This window comes from Carassius carassius, chromosome 24 (genome assembly GCF_963082965.1).
Source record: "Carassius carassius chromosome 24, fCarCar2.1, whole genome shotgun sequence".
NCBI classification, from domain to species: Eukaryota; Metazoa; Chordata; class Actinopteri; order Cypriniformes; family Cyprinidae; genus Carassius; species Carassius carassius.
The window spans coordinates 13313954-13329178 of NC_081778.1; the positions used below are offsets into that span (position 1 = coordinate 13313954).

At 40.0% G+C, this 15225-nt stretch overlaps 1 protein-coding gene across 2 annotated transcripts in view; it reads left to right on the top strand.

The window, feature by feature from the left end:
• Window positions 1-15225, top strand: part of LOC132102859 (FH1/FH2 domain-containing protein 3-like) — a 233467-nt gene that overhangs the window by 173039 nt on the left and 45203 nt on the right. The gene's annotated exons all lie outside the window — the stretch shown is intronic.

A 15225-nucleotide genomic window follows, 5' to 3' on the forward strand; every position in this document is an offset into this window, starting at 1 on the left:
TTTTTCAAGGATTTGAATAACAGTTTTGTTTTCCATGCTGATGTTTTTCACGCTTCAGTTCACAAGTTTGTAATTCTGACAGTTATTTCTACCTGTTTTTGACTGACAGGATATATTCCCCCCGATCATTGGTGGGTTTTGATCGGCTTATGCATTGCTAGACAACACACATCACAATGCAATACACATGAACACAATACAGTATAGTGTGCTGCATAGATTTAGACCATAGTTTTCACCATGTGCAGGTGTTAAAGCAGAAGAATGTGTGGTGTTTCCTGCCCTCTGATTATTTGCACCATAAGGACTTGGCTACATTGAAAACACACTAACACTTTGGCCTTAGTCAGATGTCTAACATTTCTCATCTTCCCCACTGTAGGCCATTGATATAAGGTCTCAGAGGTGTAGTAATGCGTACATGTCACTACTTTGAAGAAAATAATTTGAACCTTGACCTCACACATTTACACACATATGTTTGCACATATGCATCCTGGACTACGATTATACATTTGTGTGTGTGGGCATAAATCCCAAAGAGAGCAATTGGCTCTGGCCCAAAACATGAAGTCAGCCACTGTATGGAAGATCAATCTATCGTTGGAATGATTCAGGGCGAGAATATAAAGCTGGATTTATGGCTGCAAACCGTTAAGGGTTGTCCATGTTAGCGCTGACCTATATCACTAATGACTAATAGTCACTGCAACCTTTCCCCTAGTGCAATTTCATCATATGGCGTGCGACGGACAGCATCGTAAGCATTCTCTGTAGTGTTGTAACGATTCACCACGGCTCATCTTTCAGCAGTTTAATGCTCCTGTGGATCTCCAGCATTTTGTGTTTACTTGGAATCGCAACAAATTGCTTTCTGCTGATTGCTTTGTTTTTCCATTTTATTTATCGCGCCAAAGCATAATCTTCCATAAAACATTCCACTAATTATGGCTCTTGTTTCTTGACCACTTCTCAAAAAAATCACTAGAGTACGGAACACCAGGGGTCAAAGCGAAAAGTATACTGTGTGTTTATAACAAATTTTAAATGTTTACTGAGCAGTCAAAAAATATTTAATATGAAATATTTTGTCCAATTGCCATTTGATCATTTTAATTTAATTTCAACTTTTTAACTTAAACGCAAATGTATCTCTCAGTTGACTTATTTCTTGTAATTGCAACTTATTTCTTATAAGTTCTTATAATTATATATCCTATAATTGTGAGGAACACAACTGGACACAGATGCAGGTTATAGTGCGAGACCAATTTATTCAAAAAAGTCAAAAGAAAAGCTCCCTCCAATGAACAAAAACAGGCCGGGAAATGAGAAGAGAATGAGAGAAACGGTCCACCACCATAAGAATGACGGTGTTACCCTTAGATTCCGGAAGGCCAGTGACAAAATCAAGGGCCAAATGTGACCAGGGGCGAGAAGGGATGGGCAACGGGTGGAGCAGACCAACGGGAGACGCATTGGAAGTCTTGTTCTGAGCGCACACCGAGCAGGCAGCCACGAACTGCCTGACATCCTTGGCCATGGATGGCCACCAGAATCGCTGGCGGATGGCAGCCAGCGACCTCCGGACTCCTGTATGACAAACCAGCCTGGACGAGTGACCCCACTGGATGACTTCAGAGCGCAACTTGGTGGGAACAAACAGATTACCCGCTGGACCCCCCTTCGGCACAGGCCCCTTAAGTAGGGCCTCCTCTACTCGTCTCTCGATGTCCCAAGAGAGGGATGCCACCACCAACCCCTTGGGCAAGATGGTGTCTGCTGACTCCTCCCTCCCAGGAGCCTCGAAGAGACGAGAAAGAGCATCGGGCTTAACATTTTTGGACCCGGGCCTGTAAGACAGCGTGAAATTGAACCGGCCGAAGAAGAGGGCCCAGCGAGCCTGTCGGGAGCTCAGCCTCCTGGCCGAACGGATATACTCGAGGTTTTTGTGATCCGTCCAGACCAGGAAGGGCAGAGCTGCGCCCTACAACCAGTGACGCCACTCCCCCAAAGCCAGCCTGACCGACAACAACTCCTGATTACCTATGTTGTAATTCCGTTCTGGGGGACTCAGACGGTGGGAGAGGAAGGCACAGGGATGCACCTTTCCGTCCTCGTGCGACCGCTGAGATAGGAACGCGCCCACTCCGACATCGGAGGCATCCACCTCAACAATGAATTGACGTTCAAGGTCTGGAATAGACAAGACAGGAGCAGAGATAAAACGGGACTTTAATTTATCAAAGGCCTCCTGTGCCCCAGTATTCCACTTGAACGGTACCTTGGGAGAGGTGAGTGCCGTTAAAGGTGCAGCAATCTGACCAAAGTTCCGGATGAACCGCCGATAGAAGTTGGCAAACCCCAGGAATCGCTGCAGAGCTTTAAGAGAGTCAGGAGCTGGCCACTCGGCAACGGCCCTTACCTTACAGGGGTCCGCTTTGATCTCCCCCGCGGAAACAACGAACCCCGGAACCGACTGGGCATGGAAGACGCACTTCTCCGCCTTAACATAGAGCTGGTTCAAGATATCATCAAGATACACGAAGACGAAGCGACACACCATGTCTCTCAACACGTCCTTAACCAGGGCCTGGAAGACAGCTGGGGCATTGGTCAGACCAAATGGTAGGACCCGGTACTCAAAGTGTCCCGTGGGTGTGTTGAAAGCTGTCTTCCACTCATCCCCCTCACGAATTAGGTGATAGGCATTCCGAAGGTCTAGCTTGGTGAAGACCTTGGCTCCCTGCAATTGCTCAAAGGCAGACGACATAAGAGGCAAGGGGTACCTGTTTTTAATAGTGATGTCATTCAGGCCTCGATAATCTATACAAGGACGCAAGGAGCCGTCCTTCTTCTTGACAAAGAAGAACCCAGCACCTGCAGGAGATGAAGAGGGTCGGATGAGACCGGCTTTGAGCGATTCATTAATATATTTGTCCATGGCCTCTCTTTCAGGACCTGAAAGGGAAAACAAGTGACCCTTGGGCGGAGAAGTGCCTGGGAGGAGCTCAATGGCACAATCATAAGGGCGATGTGGAGGTAAGGAGGTGGCCCGGGACTTACTAAACACCTGGCACAGGTCGTGGTACTCCACTGGGACCCCCTTCAAATCAGCAGCCTCCACCTGCAAGACAGGACACACAGACACAGGGAAAGAGGCAGCACCCAAACAAGATGCAAGACAAAACTTACTCCAAGACAAGACAGAGTTGCTGGACCAATCCACGTGAGGGCCATGTTGCACCAACCACGGGTGCCCCAGAACTATGGGAGCACTCGGGGATTCAAGAAGGTACAGCGTGGTCACCTCACGGTGATTGCCCGAGACTATAAGATTTACAGGAGGAGTAGCATAGGAGACAGTGGTGATCAAAGTGCCATTCAATGAACGGGCAGGAATAGGTTCGGAAAGAGGAATTGCAGGAATCCCCCAGCGGGTGGCTAGAGAGAGGTCCATAAAGTTGCCCTCAGCTCCTGAGTCAACCAGTGCAGTACAGGAGTTAAGGACATCACCAAACTGAATGGAGACAGGAAGGAGAGTGCGAGAGGAGGGGGGTGCAATAAAGGGGTAGCGCTCACCAGGATCCCCCTCTTTACTGGTGAGCCTTGACTTTTAGCGGACAGCCTGCTGCGAAGTGACCTGATTTGCCGCAATACAGACATAGCCCTAGGGCGAGGCGTTGCTGCTTCTGTTGAGGCTCAGTGGTTTCTGTGGGGGAAACAGATGACGACTCCTCAGTCCTCCAGGGTGCACGAACTGCCAGGCGTTGACGACGGCGGCGAAGGCGACCCTCGATCCGCAACGCCATGTTAACAAGATCGTCAAAATCACGTGGCAGGTCCTGAGTGGCCAGCTCATCCTGGATGTCATCCTCTAGCCCAACACGAAACATAGCTCGACAGGCCTCCTCATTCCAATCGCAGGTAGCTGCCAGAGTCTTGAAATGAATTGCATAGTCTGTTACGGAGCGACCCGCCTGACGGAGCCGTGCTAGCTGGTCAGCCGCTTCCTGACCTCTGGCAGAGCGGTCGAATAGCCTCTCCATCTCCTGGCGGAACTCTTTAAAAGAAGCACAACATGGAGCTTTAGTCTTCCAGACGGAGGTTCCCCAGTCTCTAGCCTTGCCGGTTAGAAGAGTCAATACAAAAGCCACTTTGGACATCTCAAGTGCGTATGTGCGTGGCTGCAAGGCAAACACCACAGAACACTGGGACAAGAAGGCCCGGCAGGAATTGGGGTCCCCATCATAGGGTGGTGAGTTATTGCATCGGGGCTCAGGCTCATGGCGAGGAAGATGGTGAATGGCACCACCCTGAGCAGCCTCTCGTTGCAGTTCTTGGATGCGGTTGGTCAGCTCAGCCACTTGGTTGGCTAGAAACTCCACCTCCCTTGTGGTGTTCGTCAGTCTGGCTTCGTGCTGGCCCAAAAGAACACCCTGCTGGGTGACTGCGGTTCTGACAGGATCTGCACCTGCTGTGTCCATCTTGGCCAGATCGTTCTGTCAGGAAAAAGGTCCAACAGAAAAATAAGAGACTTCAGTGTCCTTGCAAAAATGCCCGGCAGGGGGCGCCCAACGGCGCGGCCGCGTAGAGAGCGGTGAGGGGAGGAAGCCACGAGAGAGCCAGTGACGGAGCAAACAAAACTCTTCAGAAGAATGCCGGTGCCCAGTCTAGGAAATGAGGGAGGGGAAAAAATAGAAAAAACTAAACAAAACCAGTAGCAGCAAACAATGGCACGACAGAACAAGGCTTGACAGGATCAGACAGGAAGACTACACTGGGACTATTGACGAACAACGATCTGGCACCGATAGGCGCGGCAGACGAGAATAAATAGAGCAAGAGATGAACAGACATTGAATTCAGGTGAGCGGAGTCAAACAATTAGAAGCGGAAACCGTAGTGATGAGGGGGAGGGAGGAACGCCACAGATAGGTGCAAGACGAACGATCAAAACCAAAACAAAACACCATGTGCACATGAGATGCAGACATATACAGAAACACACGCACACACCGAAGAACGGGGTGATCAGACAGCGGACATGACAATAATTGCATCTTTATTTATTGAAATTTGCTTAATATATCCACCACAATTTTATTTCTTGCAATTGTGACTTAATTTTTCATGATTAATGCTTTATTTCTTGTAAAATTCAACTTTACATCTCAGCTGTGACTTTTTTTCTCAGAATTGTGACTTTATTTCTTATAAAATTCAAATTTACATATCAGCTCTGACTTTATTTCTCACACCTGTGCCTTTATTTCCTGTAACTGTTACTTTATTTCTCATAACTGCTACTTTGTTTCTCAACTCTCAATCTCAACTACGACTGTAAAAATTGTGACTTTATCTCATAATTGCTACTTTATTCATCATAAAATTCAACTTTACATCTCAGCTAAGACTTTATTTCTCATAATTGAGACATTATTTTTTTGCAGTTGCTAAATTCTCAAAAAACTTTGTCTCGACTGCAACAATTTCTCACAAATTGCAGCTTTATATCTCGACTGTAACTTTACTGTATAATTCATAATTGTGGCCTTTTTTGTTTTAAGACATGTTGTTTACATCATACACTCTACACAAGTGTGCGTAAATTCAAATCAGAGGATTGGAGAACTTGAGTCTGGATCAACTGACAGCGGTGAGGGGAGGAAGCCACGAGAGAGCCAGTGATGGAGCAAACAAAACTCTTCAGAAGAATGCCGGTGCCCAGTCTAGGAAATGAGGGAGGGGAAAAAATAGAAAAAACAAAACAAAACAGTAGCAGCAAACAATGGCACGACAGAACAAGGCTTGACAGGATCAGACAGGAAGACTACACTGGGACTATTGACGAACAACGATCTGGCACCGATAGGCGCGGCAGACGAGAATAAATAGAGCAAGAGATGAACAGACATTGAATTCAGGTGAGCGGAGTCAAACAATTAGAAGCGGAAACCGTAGTGATGAGGGGGAGGGAGGAACGCCACAGATAGGTGCAAGACGAACGATCAAAACCAAAACAAAACACCATGTGCACATGAGATGCAGACATATACAGAAACACACGCACACACCGAAGAACGGGGTGATCAGACAGCAGACATGACAATAATTGCATCTTTATTTATTGAAATTTGCTTAATATATCCACCACAATTTTATTTCTTGCAATTGTGACTTAATTTTTCATGATTACTGCTTTATTTCTTGTAAAATTCAACTTTACATCTCAGCTGTGACTTTTTTTCTCAGAATTGTGACTTTATTTCTTATAAAATTCAAATTTACATCTCAGCTGTGACTTTATTTCTCACACCTGTGCCTTTATTTCCTGTAACTGTTACTTTATTTCTCATAACTGCTACTTTGTTTCTCAACTCTCAATCTCAACTACGACTGTCAAAATTGTGACTTTATCTCATAATTGCTACTTTATTCATCATAAAATTCAACTTTACATCTCAGCTAAGACTTTATTTCTCATAATTGAGACATTATTTTTTTGCAGTTGCTAAATTCTCAAAAAACTTTGTCTCGACTGCAACAATTTCTCACAAATTGCAGCTTTATATCTCGACTGTAACTTTACTGTATAATTCATAATTGTGGCCTTTTTTGTTTTAAGACATGTTGTTTACATCATACACTCTACACAGGTGTGCGTAAATTCAAATCAGAGGATTGGAGAACTTGAGTCTGGATCAACTGACAGTTTACTTATATATGACAGTTTACTTATATATACCCCCTTGATTTACCAACTAAATGTGACCCGGCAGAGGTGGTTCCACAGTAACAGGACATATGTGCTTTGCACAGAGTTTGGCTGATTGTGTAATGATTGAGCTCCTACTGAATTTACAACATCCAGAATCTGCTCTTAATGGAAATGTAATGGGCACCGGTAATAAAGCTGTCTCATTAGAAAAAAGGAAGGTTAAATCAAAACCCAATAAGACAACAAGGGAAGTCAGAATAAATCAAAGCTTAAAGGAAAATGGTCTTCATCATCAGTTTACCCCAAAAGCATCACCAGGCTGTCATGTTCGGTGGGAGAAAGCACCCACATTGTTTCTCTGTGGAAACATTTGAAGAGTGTTTCTCCTTTGCGGTTTAACAAAAGAAATATACCTGACTTTAACAGCACCAATAACTGCGCCAGACCTTCGCTGGATTAATAAATGTGTTGAGTGCAGTAAAAGTTCCCTTGCATGTTGTGGAGAGCAGGACCTTGATAGAAGGTCTGCAGGCCTATGAAAATAAATGAAGCACATTGACAGACGGGCCCAAATTTTGGCTGACCCAGACCTAGGGGAAATTCGAAATGTAAATGAAACAAATGAGGGGTGCAGAAGAAAATACCATGAGGAGTTAAAAAGAGAAAACAGAATGTTGCCAAGTTCTTGCCACTGCACTTGAAATCTAGAATGGGGTGCTGGTAGATAATGCTTAGGAATATGGACAGAGAGAATAAAAGCCTTGAGAAACAGACAGGGGATCTCCAATGGAGCTGACCATGATTGTGGAATTAAAGATGGTTTAAGAAAGGCAGATTTTAACCTCTACTTTCACCAATCCACAATAATCACTTTACACCAGTGGTTAAATACCTGCACCCTTCGGAGCTGTGAAACAGCAACCTGACAGCGCCCACACCTTGAGGCAGCATCCCACTAGTTGACAATTCAATTTTGGCAGGGAATGTCACACCTACTATCTGTTTTTACAGAAATCTGTTCCTCTTCCATTGAAGGTCTGTCATACTCACCTGTTAGTGTCTTTTTTATTATTTGTCTTCTACGTGCATTTGTAGCTCAGCCATTGACAAAAAAATTAAATAAAAAATTATCGTCTCTCTTTTCGATATATTTTCCATAAAAGAAAAAAGTCCAAGCATTTCATGCACTAGCCTACCCTTCGGAAGTAAAAAAAAAAAAAGTTAATTTGATAGAAAATCTGTGTCACATAAATAAAAAAAAAAAAAACTTTTGAGTAGTGTTGTATATCCTTCATGAATACTGGCAGTCCCATAATGCATTGGTACTAGCTACATTTTTTTATTTATTTTTTTAATCCAAGATGGCAGATGATGTTGCCATGTTTATTCAATTCTGGTTCCACTATTTTAGCCAGTTTTCAGTAAGGAATAATTGACGACAGGCCTTGAATTATTCAAACAATTATTTTTTTTAATATATCAACGACGGGAGTCAATTATTCTGCTTATATTATGGTAACCACACCTAAAGAAATCGATCAGATTATATATTTAAAGTGAATCATCCATTTTTTGTACTTAAGTCGCTGTTGTGAGTAAAATTATTTCCTCCGCATCTCATCCAATGCCTCTTTTTCTAGTTCCAAAAAGTAATTTTAAAGCTGGTAATGGAGGCTTGAGCCCTTGATAGCATTCTAATGCAGTTATTAATGAAGTTATTAGAAAGAGAGAGAGAGAGACAGACACACAGAAAAAGGGAGAGAGCTTGTGTGAATAAGGCTAACTCTGTCATGATTTGTTAGTCTTGTGTGCTGTATGCTAATTTCCGTTACTATGCGAAGTGATATGGAACTGTAATGCAGTCAATAGAGCGGCCTAGAGCTATGTTCGCTGTGCGTTTCTCGGAAAATAATTGCACATTTTAGAAAGTTCGTCAGCCAATAGTATAATTTATGATAATGATATATTTTTATTTATTTATGTTATTTTAGGCCAATTGACAGCATTTGTGGTATAATGTTGATTATTATAAGCAGTAATTTTACTTGACACACACAAAAAAATGTGTTATCCTGTCTTCAAAGTTCAAAAATCTAAAATCATGTTCACACGTGATTTTGCGTTTTGTGGCTCTACTGCTGAAATAGCGAGTAACTTCCATTGTAAGTTGCTTCAATGTTACCCTTTTTTTTTAAGATATATTTTCAAGAAGAGGGAAAGTCCTAATTCATTTTGCAGTAACCAACATTATGGTGTCGATTGAGCTTAAATTGTGAAATGCTGTCTGTCCAACAAATGGAAAACAAGCAACATGTTTTACAGTTACATTTAGTGACAATAGCAGTGCAGAAGTTATACGCTTTACCTTTAACTGTCCCATCCAAACATATCTTTTAGATGCAAATCAGCTCGGTTTAGCTCCCATTAGACCCAGCTTTAATCTCCCGTGCTCTCATTCTGAGCCGGTGTGCTGGAGTGATTCTGTCAAGAGATTTCTGGAATGTTCTGGTCCATGAAGCATATGAAGAGCAGCTCATTATATCTCTCACTTGTCTTTCAGCAGCTCTCTCACTGAATACCCTGACTGTCTGTCTGCAGGGTCGATCAGGCCTTTACAAACAATCTGTGATGTGCTTCGTTACAAATGTGTATGTGTGCTTCTCTGACAGGATGGAGAATGTTGCAGCACCATTTGAAGGAAAGACTGTGCAGGGTCTTACTACACTTTCGTGTATTTTATGTCCCCATGAATCAATACTGCACTGATTTTATCATCTTCTATGCTACATGGTTTTGATACACAGCTCAAGCACCAAATGCAACCAAAAATCAACATTGGCAGGTATGTGAAACAATCCTCGGCAACACAATATATTTTAGCACAATTATCAAATTACAAAGACTGCATTGTTATTATATAAATATGTGCAGCACTATGATTCTTTGCAATTAAAAGATGCAATATGCTTCAAACATTTTGTAATAAGTTTGTAAAATATATTATTATTGTAATTGTACTGTCGTTAAATAATAATAATAATAGATGTGTCATAGAACCAAAGAATAATTAACAACTTTTGAAATAAAGGTAGCATATATATACAGTACAGACCAAAAGTTTGGACACACCTTCTCATTCAAAGAGTTTTCTTCATTTTCATGACTATGAAAATTGTAGAGTCACACTGAAGGCATCAAGTGCTATTTGACCAAGAAGGAGAGTGATGGGGTGCTGCGCCAGATGACCTGGCCTCCACAGTCACCGGACCTGAACCCAATCGAGATGGTTTAGGGGTGAGCTGGACCACAGACAGAAGGCAAAAGGGCCAACAAGTGCTAAGCATCTCTCGGGGAACTCCTTCAAGACTGTTGGAAGACCATTTCAGGTGACTACCTCTTGAAGCTCATCAAGAGAATGCCAAGAGTGTGCAAAGCAGTAATCAAAGCAAAAGGTGGCTACTTTGAAGAACCTACAATATGACATATTTTCAGTTGTTTCACACGTTTTTGTTATGTATATAATTCCATATATAATTTCACATGTGTTAATTCATAGTTTTGATGCCTTCAGTGTGAATCTACAATTTTCATAGTCATGAAAATGAAGAAAACTCTTTGAATGAGAAGGTGTGTCCAAACTTTTGGTCTGTACTGTATATATATATATATATATTTTTTTTTTTTTTTTTTTTTTTTTTTTTTGGGTAGTTTTGATTATTAGTTTATACATGTACTTATTCTTTTTGACATAAGATACAATTTATTGTGGTAAATATTTTCTTTTTAATGTGTAAAACCATTAAATTAGTTAGTTGTGGAAGTGACATCATTTCTTTGGAGGGAAAGCACCTCTCAGGACTTCATCTGAAGACTTTGAAAAAGCAATCTATTGAAACTCCTTCTAAATTTTCATTCCGAGCTATTAATGAGCTTTTCTAGCTTAAAATGTTCACTCTGTTAAGGTCTACCCTGTTACACAGTGCAAAAAATGTCATGTAACACAGGGTGGACAAATATCATAGACCACATGTGAAATACTTGGTCAGGATTATTATGTTCTGATAGCCTGAGCTTGACCAGTGGGTTTCCTAAGGACAGACGTTTTCTTCCTCTGATAAGACAAAATATTATATATATATATATATATATATATATATATATATATATATATATATATATATATATATATATATTCGCTTTTTTTCAGCAAACCTGCTCAGTCCAAAATTCACCAAACTGTAGGAATGATGCTGCATGTCATTCAGGTAGTCTTGCAACTGTGTGAGTAGAAAAAAACACATGTGGAATGTTGTCACTGACATGTTTTGAGTAATTAGCCTTGATTTATAAAAGATGAAGAGTCAGCCCAGCAGTCAGCCACACACACCAGACTGCTGCACCTGGAAAACTTGGCCTGCGTGTGGTGCATTTATAACTCCTCATTCTCCCATGTGGAGACCAGTAGACAGAGTTCAGCCTGGTCACCGCTCTGCCCTCCTACGGTCTCTCTCTCTCTCTCTCTCTCTCTCTCTCTCTCTCTCTCTCGCTGTGGGAATCTGTCAGCATTTATCCTGCAGGCTCTGCTCCAGCTAAGAGGAATCGTTTCAGGTACTATCCGGAGCTGTAAGGTTTAGCAGTGTTGCTAAATGGGTCTTAGTGTCACAATTGGGTCAGGAGATATAAATGATCTTTTTCAGTTGTCATTAATGCCAGACCTAAACAAAACCCTTTTTTTAGCTTTGTATTAACTGAGACAGAGACAGTATGATGAGGAGCAGATGGGCCACTCGTAGACAAATTTTTAAATATATAAGTCTTGCATTTGAGCCTGTCATCTTTTGGGGCAATACTTATTTAATTCTGTAATATTTATTGATTCTGTAATATATATATATATATATATATATATATATATATATATATATATATATATATATATATATATATATATATATATATATTTGTATTAAATTAACATAATTTAAATTTAATATAATACAAATACTATTTAATAAAATCTATGAAATATATTACATAAATGTCAACACTTTAGTATATAGAACAACTCTCACTATTAACTTGTTAATTAGCATGCATATTACTAGTATATTGGCAGTTAATTAGTACTTATAAAGCTCATTATTGTGCATGACCACATTCTGCAATCTTAATCCTACCCAATACCTAAATTTAAAAACTGCCTTACTAACTATTGATATGCCGTGATTAGAAGTTTATTGAGGCAAAAGTCATAGTTAGTAGTTAGTTAATAGTGAGAACTGGACTTTAAAATAAAGTGCGATAATTTTTTTTTTTCCTCCCTAATATTTTTTGTTATTATAAAGAAAATTTCTGAAAACATTTTAAGTAAATTAATAATATTTTAAGCACTTTTCTTAAAATATTAATCAATTGAATATTTATATTTATATTATTATTTTTTCCTGACATGGCACAGGATTAGTGCAGATTGTGGCACAACAGTGCAGAGCCTTTAAATAAATACATTTATATTGTTATCTAAATATTTATTTATTTAATGGTTATGATGTGCACACTTAATTTCATTCAGTGTGTAAGGAAATTAAATTTTAACTTTTTCTTCTCTTTGCCTCTAGTCTGTCTTAGACACTCTGCCTTGTCATTAACTCATTGAATTGGGTAGTATTTTAAGTTAAGCAAGTATTTTAATTGCTGATTTGATTGCTTATTTGAAATTGTACAAAATTAAATGCAGAGTGTGTGTATTGATGAACATGTGGAGACAGTTTGAACTCGATATTAAAGCCTGTGTCCATGTATACACATGTAGTCAGGCTTTAGGTATGCTATTTATCAAACGACCTCATTGTGTGAGTCCAGTAGAGCTAATCTTTCTTTCAACAATCTGGCTTGAAGAGAGTGTGTCAATCTCAGGACAAAATTTTTTTTGACCTCTATCTATCTATCTATCTATCTATCTATCTATCTATCTATCTATCTATCTATCTATCTATCTATCTATCTATCTATCTATCTATCTATCTATCTATCTATCTATCTATCTATCTATCTATCTATCTATCTATCTATCTATCTATCTATCTATCTATCTGTCTGTCTGTCTATCTATCTATCTATCTATCTATCTATCAAGCCAGCCATTTTTCATAGAGTGCATGTATGAGTACAGATTTGCCAGAAAGCCCTTCAGTGGAGCCAGAAATCTTTCTTCAGCTGAACTGCAGCTCAGAAAGTCACATTGACCTTCACCCCTTGTTGCTTGAGTCTTTGTCAGAACTCTTGGTTTTATTTCTTCCTCAGTCTTTTCTGTCAAATGGAAACTCTGTGATTTTAGTGGCCTCCCATGGAGTTCCCTGAGCTCTTGTTATGACCTGTTTTATGTGTCCTGCTACAAATGGAAGTCGTGTTACACTTGGGTGGATCTGCCTGCTCAAATGTTTTCCCCACTGCACTGCCACACAGGCTGAGATTTCAGGCTTCAAGAGCAATATATGTGCATGTGAAGCTGTTTGTTATGAACTGCCTTTCCCTTTTAAAGTTTGGAAATCTTAATCGTGATGTGCATTCAAGTCAATTTGGTGATGCAGAGGTAATGTCACTTGGTCAAGATAGAAAGCATTTTTAGCACTAGTGTAATGAAATGAAGAGCAAAAATTGTATGTATTTTGTCACCTAATAAAGTTAATTGAATAATCACAGTTTTTCATCAACAGCTCATAAATTGTATAGAACCTAAGCTTTACAGTCAACATATACCATTTCAACTTATAATTAATATCAATCTTTCATTCTCTCAGTCAGGTTTTAAAGAACACCTCAGAGGAATAAACTGGAGATTTCAGACAGATTTCAGTGCATTTGATTTCATGACATTTGAATGTTTGTTTTTTTTATCTTATCTGCCATATCTCTTTAAATAATCTGTTAAATAACTGCAAATTGCGACTTCAAGTAATAACATTATGTGAAGAGAACTGTTTCAAATGTTTCTACAGCACATTCACTGTGAAAGTCTGAACTCTTAGATTCTATCCACATTTTAATTACTAGTGCTAGTGATGGCTAATACTTAAATTATAATGACTATAATTTAGTAGCATTAATTAAAAATGTCTGTATTCAGGAATGAGGGTTAACAAACAGTGTAATCGGCATCAAAACTATGAATTAACACATGTGGAATTATATATGGAATTATATACATAACAAAAAGTGTGAAACACCTGAAAATATGTCATATTGTAGGTTCTTCAAAGTAGCCACCTTTTGCTTTGATTACTGCTTTGCACACTCTTGGCATTCTCTTGATGAGCTTCAAGAGGTAGTCACCTGAAATGGTCTTCCAACAGTCTTGAAGGAGTTCCCCGAGAGATGCTTAGCACTTGTTGGCTCTTTTGCCTTCCGTCTGCGGTCCAGCTCACCCCTAAACCATCTCGATTGGGTTCAGGTCCGGTGACTGTGGAGGCCAGGTCATCTGGTGCAGCACCCCATCACTCTCCTTCTTGGTCAAATAGCCCTAGATTCCTTCAGTGTGAATCTACAATTTTCATAGTCATGACAATAAAGAAAACTCTTTGAATGAGAAGGTGTGTCCAAACTTTTGGTCTGTACTGTATATATATATATATATATATATATATATATATATATATATATATATATATATAATAATTGGTCGGCGATGTTTGTTTCCACCATCATTATTTAGTTCTAGAACACTTATGTTGTAATTTAATGCAACTTGATTGCATTAACCAATAAATGTGGTTTTGTGTTGGTGTGCTTGTATATTTCTGTGTTTGTGTCGAGTCGCAAAGTGTAATACTTCCGTTGTTTATTTGAGAATGGTTCACCTGTTACAGCTTATATCTTCCAGGGAGCCTGTGAGTTAATGTGTGTGTTTGTGTGTGGGGGGGGGGGGGGTACAATAATTCTTTGCAGCAGAGATGTGATTCACACAGCCAGATGGATCTCATTGACACTATTCACTTTGATCAGAGTGAAATCCTGCTCTTCTCATATAGAGGACTGTGTCTGTTTGTACTCTGATTACTTTAAACTTTGGACACATATGTGAGGGTTCATTGGTGTGTGAAGCATTTCCTTTACAACTCAGGCTCTGTCACGACACTTCCCTCACCAGAAGACGTCCCCTGAGTTGCTAAGGAGAGCCAATGATATTTATGAAGACAATGGAAACACTGACCACACTGCTGTATCACATGCAAAGACACACACATGCTTCATGCACATCAGTCGAACAAGACAATGTTGCTTCTTTGTTGTGTGTCAATAAAAATCGATCATTTTCAAAGCACACAATTTTGCTCATTGAGTATTAAATACTACAATCTTGAAGAACTTACACTTTCTGAATGGTCTAAAAGGTGAGGTGGGCCGGAGGTTGAATTCATAATCCTGTTCATATCTATTCAGGTTCAAATACGAAATGAAATGAAGTTTTAATTCAGCTCCAGAAGATGGACTGGATTTACTTGGAT